This window comes from Acipenser ruthenus, chromosome 8 (assembly GCF_902713425.1).
Source record: "Acipenser ruthenus chromosome 8, fAciRut3.2 maternal haplotype, whole genome shotgun sequence".
NCBI lineage: Eukaryota > Metazoa > Chordata > Actinopteri > Acipenseriformes > Acipenseridae > Acipenser > Acipenser ruthenus.
The window spans coordinates 41569998-41585733 of record NC_081196.1 but is presented as its reverse complement, the minus strand read 5'-3'; the positions used below and the strand labels follow the sequence as shown (position 1 = coordinate 41585733).

General features: G+C 36.4%; 1 protein-coding gene across 5 annotated transcripts in view; it reads left to right on the top strand.

Annotated features, from left to right (window-relative positions):
• Positions 1–5709: 5709 nt before the first annotated feature.
• The window catches only part of LOC117407411 (F-box-like/WD repeat-containing protein TBL1X), a 65252-nt gene continuing 55225 nt past the window's right edge, over positions 5710–15736 (top strand). For 2 of the 5 annotated variants that reach the window (XM_059029013.1, XM_059029012.1), the window contains exons 1-2: positions 5711–6042; positions 6795–6929. The gene's annotated coding sequence lies outside the window, so the exon portion shown is untranslated. Of the gene's footprint in view, positions 6095–6605; positions 6930–15736 lie in introns of those variants that run through there. The other 3 variants (XM_034012408.3, XM_059029010.1, XM_034012407.3) reach the window with 3 other exon arrangements.

Genomic DNA, 15736 nt, shown 5'->3' with positions numbered 1-15736 from the left:
CACAGCACAGATTTTTATCAGTCTGAAGGATGCAGCCAATTCCAAATAAAAAGGAGACACCCTATTATTCAATGTAATTTAGGGGATTCATATTTCATTTGAACAAAATAATAAAATAAATAAATAAATACAATCAATGGCCCATCTCTAATTACCTATATGATTTTACTTGATCTATTGATACTGAAAATGTGATAAAAAGAAAACAGAAATAGCTGAAAGTATTCATTAGACCCTCATCTCTCCTTCCAGACCCTCATCTCTCCCTACACCCCCATTCGACCTCTCCGTTCCTCCTGCACTAGAAGACTGGCTCTACCTCCTCTACGCTCCCCTGCCTCCAGAGCCCGCTCCTTCTCCACCCTCGCCCCGCAGTGGTGGAATGACCTTCCTACAGATGTCAGGACTGCTCAGACAGCACCTGTAGAACTCCTCTTTTCCCTCTGGACACTTATCACTCTTCCTTAAATGCGCTTTACTTGCTCTTATCTGCTCCCTATTTTACTGCATTTAATCCTGTACTTTAGAGTACTGTAATCTGTCAAGTGTCATTTAATCTGTAGTATTTTGTATTTAATTATATCCTGATGTAACTATCACTGACACTGTTATCTGCTCCGTAATTGAATCGTATTTTGTCATATACTTGTACTTGCTAGAACCAAAGTCATTGTATTTTATCTTGCTCTTAATTGTATTAATATTTGTACTGTGATTCTTGAAATGTATTTTTGTTTAAGACTGTAAATCGCCCTGGATAAGGGTGTCTGCTAAGAAATAAATAATAATAATAATAATTATCAATTTCTTGTAGGAATATACAGTATGCCAGACCACACATTGTTATTATTTTTGTTACATGACTTTAATATGTATTAAATCATCTTCCTTCTAAAGTTTTGCAATACTTTCCATCATCCTCCAGTTTTCCTAAACACAGTCCGAACGCCCTTCAGGCAGCCAGCCAGCTGCGCCAGTCTTACATTTTATTGTTTGTGCTATTGCTTTGCTATCTCTACCCTGACCCAAACAGAAGAGAAAACATCATAGGTGCTGATGGTCAAAGATCTTAAACTTATTTTTGAATGTGGTGATGTGGGGGTGAATGAGGGAGATCTCATATGTAATATTGATGTTTAACAAGCAATAGAGAGGAATTATTAGTTATGTTTAAGTCATTTTAAAAATTGTATTAATACAATTTTGGTGGCAATTTCCTGTAGTTCAATCAGAAATAAATACTTGCATGATATAGTCCCCACACAAAGTTGGCAGTTTGTAAGCTTATTTTTGCCTGACATGGATTTTTGTTTAAGTGAATAGTTACTACACCACATCCTTGGCTCTCTCAAAAATGGGTTTCTACGTCTGGGAGCTTCATCCATCATTATATGTTGGTCCATACAGCAATACAGCCTTGTGAAGTGATTTTTTTTACCTGATCTAAAAGGGGTATTAATAAGGGACATCTCTAAATACAATAAGAGACACCTTACACACAACGTATTAACTTAGTATAAATCACACAAATGAAGATTGTACTCAGGAATAGCTTGAAATTGTAAATTATTGTTATGCTCCTCTTCCAGTCATGGTTCAGTCCTAAATCAACAAGTTGTGGCAAGACTATAGTATTTATTAAAAACAAATGTGCAGCTGGGTATGGCTTTTATTTTTTAAAACAGGGGCAGCACTGTGGAGTAGTGGTTAGGGCTCTGGACTCTTGACCGGAGGGTCGTGGGTTCAATCCCCGATGGGGACACTGCTGCTGTACCCTTGAGCAAGGTACTTTACCTAGATTGCTTCGGTAAAAACCCAACTGTATAAATGGGTAATTGTATGTAAAAATAATGTGATATCTTGTAACAATTGTAAGTCACCCTGGATAAGGGCGTCTGCTAAAAAATAAATAATAATAAAACATTGGAATTAGTTATGGTGTTCTCTGCATGGGATGACAGCTGCACACTGGATAAGAGGTACTGAAATGTTGGCAAATACTGCCCTTTGATTGGTTGATTTCTGATATGTGATTTATAATCATCTATAATGAACCCCACACTATTATATTACCTTCCCCATTGCCTCCCCCGACTCCCCATGAACAAAAACATTGAAATCTGATTCTAGTATCTGAAATTTTGATTAGCCTGTCCTATCTATAAGAGAAAACAGTTTTATGATGTCAGTTTTATGATGTTTCCATTTAGAGTAATGCAGTAAAGGTCTCCTGACATTTGAAACAAACACTTTCAGTGCTGTCTGCATACATTCATGTGTGTTGTTAGTTGCTGGCCTGTCAGACACCTTTTACTTTGCCATCTTTATACTTTATAGTATCTCTACCTCCTGTGCAGCGTTCCCTTTTTGGAATCTGTGTACACCATGTGCTGATAACAGTTATTCATGTTTCTTTCAGATAGTCATTCTTTCCCTAAATCACAAATTCCTTGATGTGTTGGTGGTGGTGGTTTGTCACTGCTCAGAAGGACAGCCTATTCATTTTGAATCCTCTGTGAAAGTTTTATTTGAGGTATACCATGATGAAAGCATACCAAAGTAACATGGTACATTAGGTGATTCTAACTACATTGTAATCACATGTGTAATGGCAGTTTACAGTTTAACTAAAGATTAACGTTCTCTACGGCATTACGGCAGTAAAAATGTCAGCACCCCGGATGAGAGGAAAATTTACTTCCAGTTGGCTTTTGAAATACTCAACATGGGAGTTAATTACCCCTATAACAGTAATTACATTCTAAATACACAGCCTCGTGTGGAAATACAGTGTAATTAAAAAAGATGCAAGCAACTGAAAATATTTTTCATTTTGTAATTAACCATGTTGTTGCATCCAACCAAATGATCAAGTTATTAAAGTGTGGAATCCAGTTAGTATTTAAAAAAGCTAATCAAAACAAACAAAAAAAAAACGAAATAATAATAAAGCTGGTGAAGTTAACCTGTATCAGTACTACAGTAAGTTAAACAGACTAAAACAAATTCACCATTCACATAAATGTGTCTACCCACTGTAAAGTTATGGATTTCTTGTAAAGCCATGGATAGATCAGTATTTTTTTTTTTTTGGTAAACCATTTGACCAAGAAATTAAGTAAAAACTGAAAGAAAAGTACCTTGCCTGTACTTTACAGTCCTTTCGCTGTCATGTTTTTTCGATATGTAAGTGAAATAATAAAATAAAAGGGAGTAATATATGTGGAAGATAGCTACATTATGTATTTACTTACCCTTTGATTTGTACCTGTCTCAAAAGTAAATAAAGCAGGGTACTCAAACCCTTTTACAGAAAGCTTATACAGCAAGCCTTAACAAATAATGTTCACCTAAAATATGTTATTTAAATAGTGTATGGGGTTCCCTGACAGACAAGGAGCAAGCCCTTTAGTTGACTGGTGTTTTGATTTTCCACTGTAATCAATTTTATAGACCAAATCGTTTTTAAACTCAAGTTAATTGTAATTGATTGAACAGAAAATAACCTTTTTATCCTTGAGGTTATAGCAATCACAGAATGCAGAAATCTATTGTCAAAAAAGCTTAAGGAAACAGAATTTTCTGTGCCAATTTACTGCAATCTAATGTTACCACCGTAAAAGAGATCTAGAGATACAAAGGTGCATAGAGAACGTGCTCTGATCCACCGACTTTCTATTCTGTTATGCAACCTGTTCTTGTTCTTAAAAGCACCTAACCCCTAATCCATGTTTTGCTTTTTTCTGTTTTGAAACCATTTTATAGAAATGCATTCATATCACTAGCTTGCACTCTTTAAGTTCAATTTAGTGTAGGAAGTATGCTTAGAAATATTTCACCCACACATTTATGCTCAGGGCAATAAAGAATATTTGAAAAGAAGAGTTGAAATAGAGTATATAAAATGCCTTGCATTTTTTTGATACACAGTGATCTTGTGGTTAATAAGAGGCAAATGTTGAAGTCTGGTTACTGTAGACTTTTTTTTATTTAAACCATGTAACACAAAGGGGATTCAAAGTTCTTATTTTTGCATTTTTAAAATGACATTTCTGACTTGTTTAATTTCCTCTTAATCCAATAAAAAATGCTAAAACTGACACTTGTACAAATAGAGACAGATGTGAAAATAAGTATATACTGCAGACACTAACAGCCATGTTATTGTAGACACAACTGTCTACTATAACATGGCTCAACCCTGCAACCCATGGAGCAAGAAAATAAGACACACTTAGCAGCAACATTTTCATACAAATGCATTTAATAGTTTTGTGGGTTATATTAGCCCAAAATGAGTCTATAGGGCCGTGGCATTTATCTGTAGCTGCCAAGTACACTTTCAGCATAGAGGGGGACCTGCACACTTCTAGCAGATCTTGCAGAAACTGTAAAACAATCGCTATGGGGCAGTAGATAGGGTCATGGCCTCTGGCCATGCACCACTTCTGAAAATACCTCCGTTTGTAAGCATATAATGCTCTTGTGGAGGAAACCCTAGCATTCTGGTGTACTAACTACTGCATCTGAGAGTGGACAGACGGTCCGGTTCAGGGGCCTGACCCACAGCTGGAATCTGCCCGGTTCTGGATGCCAGAGGGTACATTGCCACTGGCTGAGGAGATCCATGCGCAGCGGGATCTCCCAGGGCTTGCCCTGCAGCAGCTGGCAAAGGTCAGGAAACCAGATTCTCCTGGGCCATCTGGGGGCCACCAGGAGAACTGTTGCTTTCTCTCTCCTTTTCCAGAAAGGCAGGGAGCAGCGGTATTGGTGGAAAAGCATATAAAAGCGCTTTGGGCCGTTAGTTGGCTAGGGAGTCGATGCAGAAGTGGGTCAGATGAGGCAGAGGGTACATAGCGTTGCAAATACTGCTGCATTGAGGTACATTTTGAAAAATAAGCGACACATTAAACTAAAACACTAAAGTGAACTGAGAGACGCAATCCATTTATCCTGCTTTTACAAATGCTTTAATAAAAAGAGAGCGCAGAATGACTGTGTTAATGAGTTTGTCAGAGCGCTGTGCTTTGCTGGACCGCCACTGTTTATTGCAGAGGTATGTATAGGTGTCTTCGTGCGACAGTACTGTCTGTCCATCAGCTAAAACACTGTTTAATGCCGACAATCTTAACCGTAAATATTTGACAGAAAATGGTGGTAAATTTATGGAACGCATTGATGGAAATGTCCAGTGTGGTTTTTGACGCATCTCCCGATGGCTTGCACCGTCCAGTTCTGTCAATTTTCTTTTTATGATTTCAAGGCAAATAAACCTGGCTTGTTTTGTGCTGATGTCATGTTCATACCTTCTGTAGATCCTATTTCTGTCAGCACATCGATTGGCCAAACGTTTGCAAAGTACCAGCAAGTCTTCGACTTGCACATATTCTGCTTCAACAAACATGCTAGGGAAATTACACTTAATCAGAAACCAGAACTGCTACGCATCACATTCCACATGTAAAGTGTGTATACTGAGATCCCCCCACCCACCACACCTCGATTTTAAACCGATGTTTCAATTGAAAATTATTTATTACCGATTGTATCCCTATTTTAATATATGTAAAATAAACTCTAAAAAAAATATGCAAATTATGCCTTGAACCCTGTCATTTCACGTGGTTTTCGTTGTCCTACGGACCTCTCACACTGAAGCACATTAGTCATTAAACAACACTCTTTTTTGTTTTGCATTTAGATCGTCCAGAACGATTAGCTTGCCCCAGAGCTTCGCATATGAAATTCCTCCATGTGTAAGTCGCTGTGGGAAATGGATGACATGCATTTCTAACACTTCTGCAAATTCGTTTGCGCATCTACCAAAAAGTGCGTGGTAGCAAAGGAATGTGTCACACTAATGCAGAGAGCTGTAATGATGTCAACTTGTTATTTACTTTCCAAAAATGAATGACTGACCAAGGCGAAAAGAGAATTAATCAACCACAATGTGACCGTACAGGCGAAAAAAACAGCGCGCACTCACACAGACACACACCACGGGCGAGGTGGGGGAAGGGAAGCACATGGAACAGAAAGGAGGTAATGTTGCATCATGTAAAGTCCATAGTTTGCTCTTCATTTTTCAGTAAACGTGAGTGTGTTTTGTAAGATTTGTGCATGATTAATTAAGTATTCAATTTTTGAGAAATGTGAGTCCTTATTAAACAGTGATAAAATAATCACTTTATCATCTCTGCTGATTCATATTCACGCACATGCATATCTGTTATTTACACAACCCACAGACATTTTGAGACAACGAGGTTATGTCCATATTGTATTTTTGAGTAAGAATTGGTGGTACGTTGATACTAGTAATTATATTAACTACGGGTTGTCTATTACAGTAGTATATACGTATATCAACATTTTAATAAAACATGGGAAGCTTTCTTTTGAGGGGGGGGGGGGGGGGTATGCTGATGTAAAATAAAGAAAATACAGTGCTATTATGAGTTAGTCATTTCTAATTCTATGTAATTCTATGTGGTGCATGTATTTATTTTTTTTAAATTATTGGCGTGTGGGGATTGTGCTTGGTTCCTCCAGGTTTTAGGTCATTTGAAGATTTTACCCTTTAGGTCACTGGCTGTGGCTCTGTCTCAATCAATCTCTCTCTCTTTCTTTCTCTCTCGCTCTCTCTCTCTCTCTCTCTCTGGTCTCCTGTACGTAGCTGCACACACATACACACGCTAACTATGGGAATGAAATAGTTAGCAGCACCTCCTGACTTCATTCTTCTTCAAACTTGACCATTGTTTTTTTTTCCCCTCCGATTTTGCGGATTACAGGCTTTTAAGCACACCGAGGAACCGTAAACCGAGAGTTATAACGATTAATAATATGTGAAGAAAGTCTGCATTTACTAACTGAAGTTGGAACCTCTTTCCTCCAGTGGCATATAAGCGCACACAGTCAGATTTAAGGTGAGTTTGAACATTTTCTCTCCCTCTCTCTCTAACTGATTGTTCTGTAGTTTAAGCAATTAAAGGAAATTCCCCGTCAAATGTATGATAATGCAATATGCTCTAGTTTTGATTTGTTAATTTACTTTTAAGATCCGAGTTCTAATAGTTCATTTTAGATGTGATGTTGTTAAGATCCGAGTTCTAATAGTTCATTTTAGATGTGATGTTGTTAATTAAAATTGAAAGCAAGTAGATTGTGATGTTTTATTCACGTGTGTATACTAAACTAAAACGACAATCCTTACTTGCACATTTGTTCTTATATGGACATAGTTAAGATGTGTCAGCTCCATCTCTTGACATTATACAACGATTGCATTTATTCCAGAGGTGCAATTGTATTACTAATTCAATGTGCATTTGTGTTATTTGTTTTGGTGTTATTTTGTTACATTTGTCAAATAGTGAGGCACAGTACTAAACATATTGCCATACAGTGTAAACTATGTTGGTGGGGGAGGGGAAGCAAATGGATCTCTGCTAGCAGACAATGTGTTTGTGTGTTTAAGTGTTTTGATTGTTGTTTTTGTGCAAGAAAAAAGGACCTGCATTGCCTTACTGTATTTTATTTAAAGGTTATGATCATCTGCTAGTAGTCAGCATTTGTTGTGGATCTTTTGTTTTGTTGTTGCTCCAGAGGGTACAATACAATTTGGTCCAGTTCACCAGTAAACTTGTGAAGTAGCACACAGTTTGGACTTCAAGAGAAGGCTTTTGAACTACATTATGCTGCACTGTATTTCATTAGTAAAAAGAGTGATAGTACATCAGTATGTCACACTTGTTTTGGCAAATGTTCATCAGAGGTTTATTTTCACAGCTTGGGGATGCACATGTTGGGCTAACATCCGATTAATATTATATATTATATTATATTATATTATATTATATTACAAATACCTTTATAACCCATTTAGTGTCACCTGTTACACATGTGCAGAATGATGAAGGAGTTGTGTAGTAAGAAAGATGGATCTAAACTTGAACAGTACTTAGAAGTATTGTAAAAAAAAAAATAGTAATGATTGGGTGGAAAAGGTACATAGTGAGACAAAACAACAAGCAAAACATGTGGTATCTGTCATGTGGTATTTGCTTTCTATATCATAGTCTGGAATATGTGTACATCTGACAAGAAGTGTATAATAAGTGAACCACAGATTGTCTGGCCATAAAGATGGAAATTAGGAGCATATTTTTTGTCTGTTATGTCACACTTGTCCTGTTCATCTGTCAATGCTGTTTGCATCTCTCAGATATTATCTTCTCCAGGTCACCCAGAACTTAGTCCTGTTTTTCTTTGCTGCCTCTGGCTGTGAGCTGTCACTTGTCTCCTTGACTTAGTCTACTTACTGACTGCATGCAATCACACATCCATTGCATGCAAATCTCACTTTCACCTGTGAGTATTTAGAGTATGATTTTCTGGTGATTATGATGGAAACAGACAGTCCGGGTTTAATGTGTGAATAGTCTGATATCCAGTATCATGTTAGATGGAAATATGTTTTTTTTCAGTTGAATACTATGTACTATGGGTCACTCCAAATGTAAACTGCATTACCTGGATATGGACTATATTAGGAAAAAAACATTGTTGTTAACTGGGCAAAGGTGATTTGAAAAATCAAATGTCAGGTTAAATTTGAGGTGACTTCAAGCCATCAACACGTAGAACTGGCTGTTGTTGATAGTTGATGTATGCCATCATACTTTTATGGAATCGTAAAACTGAAATACTGCAAGCATGAAGAGCCCAAAGCTTTTACACTAAAGCATGATTTGCAGAGGACTAAAAATCAAGTGTCCTCAGTTGTTAAAAAGCAGAGGACGTCTAGCAACCAACCTTCCGGATGTTTTAACAATAGAAAGTCAGTAAATTCAAAATGAAATGCTATGTTGTGGCCAGAGAGGGTGCTCTTGTGCATCATCAGTAAACAGTGAACCGGATGTAAATAACTCGTGCAAGATGGAGGAAGAATGAAGCGTATTAACTGAGGGCCTTTTCATTTCATTGTACATTATTTTGCAAAGGCTTCCAGCACCCTGACCACATCGAATAACTGCTTTGTCCCTTGAGTGATACATAATATTTCCATACATATCTCAAAATGCTTTGTTCAAAGCATCCATTATTTTAAGAGTCGCTTATTCTGTTTTGTATTTTCACCCGTTCCTAATTTGGTTGTGCCCAATTATAGCGTTTTACTGAACTGTAGAATCTCAGGACAGAGTGTACCAAATTTAATATTGTATTATGGGTTATTGTAAAGGCTGGTATTGCTTTGAGGTGAATACCCCGGAATTGCTCTATCAAGTCTAACATAACACTGGCATGGTCAGTTCGTCCGGGACTAAAATGACACAGGATGCTTGAGTTTGAAATTTTACAAGCTATTTGGGATAAAATGAATTGGACGATTCGCACAAGACTAAACTTCACAGATTGACGGTACAAATTCCGAGGCCATCTGTTTATGTAGTGATTTTTAGTCCTGTGCCAGTCTGGTTTAAGATGTAGTCGGGTGTAGTTCAGCGACAGACGGTAGTTTCAGAACAGTTTTACCCTGGTTTAAAGGCTGCTAACCAAAGCTATAAAATCAATTTTCTTACCTCTTTGCTTGTTTTTATTATTTTAAATTGGGATGCAGACATATCAGTGGCAACGCTGTAGAGGAAAAATTGCAGTTACTTCACGTGAAGTTCAAATTTATTCCAATGGTTAAGCTGCAGTCAGCTTATAATAAAGCGAGTAAGCTATTTTAAAACTTTGTTTGAACCCTGCTGGGGATGTAGTCTGAAACCAGTGTAATGAAGCCGTTTCATAAACATGTCTAGACACTGTGTGAATTGAACCCTTTAGTTCACTGGTCATGTTCATTCTAACCTAGAGTTATTGTTTGCTAAACGGGGGGAAAAAAATAAAATAAATAAATCTGTGGGGTGTCATGCTGACATCTTTAGATGCAACGACTGATAAAATGTGCCTTACATTTAAAACCTGAGTGTCTGGTTCCTCTGACAAGTGACCAGACTACTGTAGTTTTGTACTTAAATAATTGCGCACCTACAAAATGTTGCACACTAATCACATTGCTTCCGTGCATAAAAAAAAAAAAAAACTAAAAGCTTGCTAATGTTTCAGTTGTTTAAGGTGAAAGAAATGGTGACTGAAAAATTCCAGGGTGTGTGCATTAGGCCAAAGCTAAAGGGCTTTAGGGCCATTCAATAAGAATGTAAAGTTTGTTGTTATTATTATTGTTTATTTCTTAACAGACGCCCTTATCCAGGGCGACTTACAATTGTTACAAAATATCACATTATTTTTACATACAATTACATTATTTTTGTACACAATATTACATTATTTTTTACATACAATTACCCGTTTATACAGTTGGGTTTTTACTGGAGCAATCTAGGTACCTTGCTCAAGGGTACAGCAGCAGTGTCCCCCACCTGGGATTGAACCCACGACCCTCCGGTCAAGAGTCCAGAGCCCTAACCACTACCCCACACTGCTGCATACTCATGCAGTATGTGGTTGCGGGAAGCATTTGTGCACCTATTCCTGTTTTACAGCACTTGTATTTTAATTTAATTGGTTACACACGTTCTCATATTGCAGGGTTAAGTTCCACACAATGTTGTGTCTGGCTGTCTGTGATTCTACTTGCAGATCATGTATAGGACAGAGTCAGTGCTCAATAGACATGCTCTGGCAGCATCTCCTTCTGGTTTTACCCATGGTAAATGTGGAATCCAGCATGCTGTCTGGTTTTGGTGAATTGTTAAATAGAAATAGAACTGGTATTGGGTGCATAATCAGTTCAATTGTCATAAATAGGTTTTGAATACACCGATTGAACGGGTTTGCATTAAGAAGACCAACGCTTCTTACTGAGTTGGATCATGACTTTGCCAAAGTTGGGTTTAAGGAGACATATACAATGGGCATTGTTATGTAATCTAAAATCTAATCCTACTGTATGTGGTCATATAAACAGTTAATCTAGGTTGGCCATAAGAATTTGAGTGTTAAAGTGTACAAGTGTAACACTGATCTACTGTGTGTGTGTGTGTGTGTATATATATATATATATATATAAAGGCTTGGATAAATCAAGTGATGTGATTGGCTGAAAAAGATCACATGACGGTAATAATAGACTTTCAATAGGCACTGTAAATCTGGAACTACACTACCACAAGTAATTTCTAAATGTATTAATTTCATCTTAGTTCACTGTTGCTGTAGTGGGCACAGATACCTGATCCATTCACTTAAAGCAGGAGAGGTCAGAAGGAGTCACTAAAACTGAAAGTAATGTAATTGCAGACATTTTGTGTAAAACTGTTTAAATTGCCTTTTTGGAAGTGAGAATAAACATTGATATTATTCTTAGTTTATTTACTACACTTCTTCCCGTGCTTCAGTTTAAAAAAAGAAAGTAAATGCACAAGTAAACACACAAGTAGGGTTTTATTTTTAATCAGGTGAAGTCCCTTTAAACAAATTGAGCTGTCTGTTTTATAATTAAACTCAGAAAAATAAGTTAATTACAAAACAAACTTTGTTTTTACCTTCATATCTTGCCTGAGCCTAATTCTGGTCCCCTTAATTTCAACCAGAGCTGACAAATTATGTGACTGGTTTATCCCCCGATCCTACTTTTAACTCTTATTTCATTTTTGCTGTCACCATATTTAACAGTGTGCTTTTGTTATTTTTTCCCCACTAGTTTAACAGAGATTTCCTGACAGATTTTTATTTAAGCATAAAATGAATCCCTAGTGTGGAGTGTACATTGATAGCATGTCCTTCAGGCTGAGTATTTTGCCAAACATACCACAAAGCATTTTGGGATATTGGAGGATACACAAAAAATGTAGTACAGTATTACAGCGTCCACACTTCTAATAAACCGCACAACCTGATGCGATCTAATTAGAACCGGACTCGAGACTTCCTCCTGAGGTGGTCTCGAGTCCGGTTCTCTAGTATGGTATTAAACGCTGCGTAGTGTGGATGCAAACCGTATTTAGCACTTTTAAGCCGGTTTAACGCTTTGCCGATTTCCCATTATAAATTCGATCGATGATGTAATTGCTTACTACGCGGTGACAAGTGTGTTTTTTTTCTTTTTCAAACTGGCATAAAAACCTTCGTTAGACTTCAGATAATCCAACAAACAACAGTTAGTCTGGTCTGTAGTTCAAGATCGATATTTTTATTTAATTTTTTAGCAACTTTTTAAAAAAAATTTCTGCCGTGCCATTCATCGACCACAATGTAATATATTACTTGAATAGCTATTAATTAGTCATTATAATTTATTTATTTATTTATTTATTTATTTATTTATTTATTTATATTGAAAACGTGATGTTTTTAAATATTTTTTTTAAATGATTTCAGAGTGTAGTTCCTGCGGTGTGTGGCTACCACTGTTAACTTTACATATTTTAAGTAGGAGATCAGTAAATTACACTTGTGAGGACATTTCTAAAGAAAAAATAATTTTCAAGTAGTTTTCAGTGATCTGCAGAGCAACAGCTTTTTAGAAATGTGTCATACTGTATACTTTAAGTAGATATTTGGTCTGATACATGCTCTAAAGTTAAGTCCTCTCAGTTGGCCCTCAAAATGTTAGAATTATCACAGACCGCAAAGGGTTAAAGACAACTTATACAGTTTAAAGGCATAGTTTGGACAGGGCCTAAGTGCATGCTCATGTTTATGTTAACAGATCAAATTTTACTTACATAAAAATAAAAAAACCAGTGTATCGATATATGGGTCACTGTATTGGTAATCGTATCGTCAAGAAAAATATCATTAGAACATAAGAAAGTTTACAAACGAGAGGAGGCCATTCGGCCCATCTTGCTTGTTTGGTTGTTAGTAGCTTATTGATACCAGAATCTCATCAAGCAGCTTCTTGAAGGATCCCAGGGTGTCTGCTTCAACAACATTACTGGGGAGTTGGTTGCAGACCCTCACAATTCTCTGTGTAAAAAAGTGCCTCCTATTTTCTGTTCTCAATGTCCTTTTATCTAATCTCCATTTGTGACCCCTGGTCCTTGTTTCTTTTTTCAGGTCAAAAAAGTCCAGTGGATCGACATTGTCAATACCTTTTAGAATTTTGAATGCTTGACTCAGATCACTGCGTAGTCTTCTTTGTTCAAGACTGAATAGAATCAATTATTTTAGCCTGTCTGCATACGACATGCCTTTTAAACCCGGGATAATTCTGGTCGCTCTTCTTTGCACTCTTTCTAGAGCAGCAATATCCTTTTTGTAACAAGGTGACCAGAACTGAACACAATATTCTAGATGAGGTCTTACTAATGCATTGTAAAGTTTTAACATTGGTTCACTGTGTGAATCGACACACCCCTTATGAAGAGTTTCATAATGCTTTAGATTCAAAGTGATTGTGAAAAGAAAAAGCAGGAATAATTATCTTCCTAGTTGCTAACTTTATAGCCTTTGTCTCAAGTTGCCCTGCAGGCAATACTTTGTATACAAAGCGATATGCTTTTTGCAGTGATAAGCATGTTCATATGCATTGTAAATGTACTAGTTTGCTTATCAGACAAGAGTGGTTTTCTGTGTCATGTTGGGTGCATTTACTGTACTGTATGATGTTTATACCTCTCAGATTGTAGGTTATATAATGAACTCTGCAAGTCAGAAAGAGTCTACCTTATTTTATATATTGCTTTTAAAACTGTTTAATCAAGTTCATATCACTATGGGCTCTATAATTTACACTGAAATGGTTAACATGTAGCATTTGTGGCTTATTACTGAAGGATCTTTTTTTCCACACCACTGCTGTATAGCTGTATCAGGCATATGCGCCTAACCCAAAGGGCAGAGGGGGCACGTGCCCCACACTTTGATCAAACGATATATTTTACCACTCCACTTTTTTCACTCGGTGAATACACACTGTTATTCTGTGCATTTAAGCAGTTTAAAATGTAATTAAAAAATGGAAAGGCACTCCGAGGATTCCAGAAGAGCGACATTGATCCGCACTGTATTACAACAGCGAAACGTTAGTGGCTTACGATGGAATGACTCAAAGAGAAGCCGCTGGGGAGTTAAGTGGAGACTAAAAGTGGTTACTTAAATATAGGCTAGGTAGTTGTTAGTTTAGTTTGTTTTAATTCTCTACATTGCGTTAATTGAAAAAAGGAAAGAGAAAACAGACCGTTATTTATTTTTTAAAGTAAGTTAGCAGGTTAATGTTCCTGTCGGGCCATGAACAGGTTTAAGTTCATAAATAATTCATTCCATGCATTGTCGTTATTTATTGAAATGAATGTTAAGCTTTCATATTGAAACTTGTTCAATTGAACCAAGTACAGTGTAGGAATTTGTTTGCATTGTTTAAAACATTTTTCAAGTCAAGTAAGCTTATTTGTATGTAAAAAATAACAAGAAGGTTGTAGTCCTGCAACTAAGTGTATACTGTTAAATGTATGTTTAAAATAGTTTTATTCATCTAAAAAAGTGTTTTTTAACACTTTAATAAGCTGCATCTGGTAACTTTTCAACAAAGTTAGGCGCCTATGGTATCAGGCCCATATTTTGGTATGTTTATTATTAAGTGGCGGTTTCTGCTATAACGTGACATGATTTCACAAGGTGGATGATAATGGACCAGCCATGCCTGTTGAATAATTTACTACATTCTAGGTTTGTGAATTAAATTTAAAAAAAAAATGGCAGTCCACTATTAAGAAGTATGGGTCATTGCTACAGGGATATTTTGTTTGTTTTTTGTCACTGCTTTTTTATTAATGTGTTTATATAAATATAAAAAAACAAACAATGCTTGCTTAAATTCTGAAAATATGTGATGCCCTTTTTTTTCTTTTGTTGTCCATGTCTTTAAATATCATAGATTGTAATTTAAAGCTATTAGAAAAGTAGACTAAACGTGTTAGCTAATTGTGCCATCATCACACTATTTTTACATAACTATTTTCTGCTGGACCCAAATACCCATATATATATATATATATATATATATATATATATATATATATATATATATATATATTATGTATATATATAGGTCTACAAACTGTGTCGCCATGCTGGCTTCAAAATGGAAGCAGATCAGTCAAGTTATCTTGCTATAAACAGTCTTGTCAATTGCTTAATTTGTTAGGCCTAATGACCTTTTCTTGCCCCTAAAATATGTGTAACAAATTAGACTACTGCACAGTCCCGCCCCCGTGTCCCCCACCTAAGAATCCAAGTGCACATCATGTTTTATATTAAATGTAAACTGTTCATCTAGTTAATCCTGCACTTTCTCGATGAAGCTGTGTCTCATTGTTAAATATATAATGGACCACAAACAGTCTCTTGGTCTCATACAGTATCTGTGTGACCTAAATAAATAAATATAGGCTAGTGGGTTTATAATAAGATAGCCATGTTTGGAAAGGAATAATGAGTACTCCTTGCCACTTGCCTTTTAGACAAATACATTGGACTAGATGATTGGAACATCAAGAAACTTGTTCATTGTGCAACTGGTTTTGCTGCCTTTTAATTTCTTATTTGTGTCTGACCTGCTCTAATGGGGCTGAGATACCAGTTAAACAATAGGAAAGTGCATGAGCTGGATGCATTTTTTGATTTTAAACGTATCGTTCATGTAGAATCTAAAACTTCAGTATTACAAATAGTATTTTTTTTTTTCTGTGGCATTATGAACGGACTTGTAGAAATAATTTTC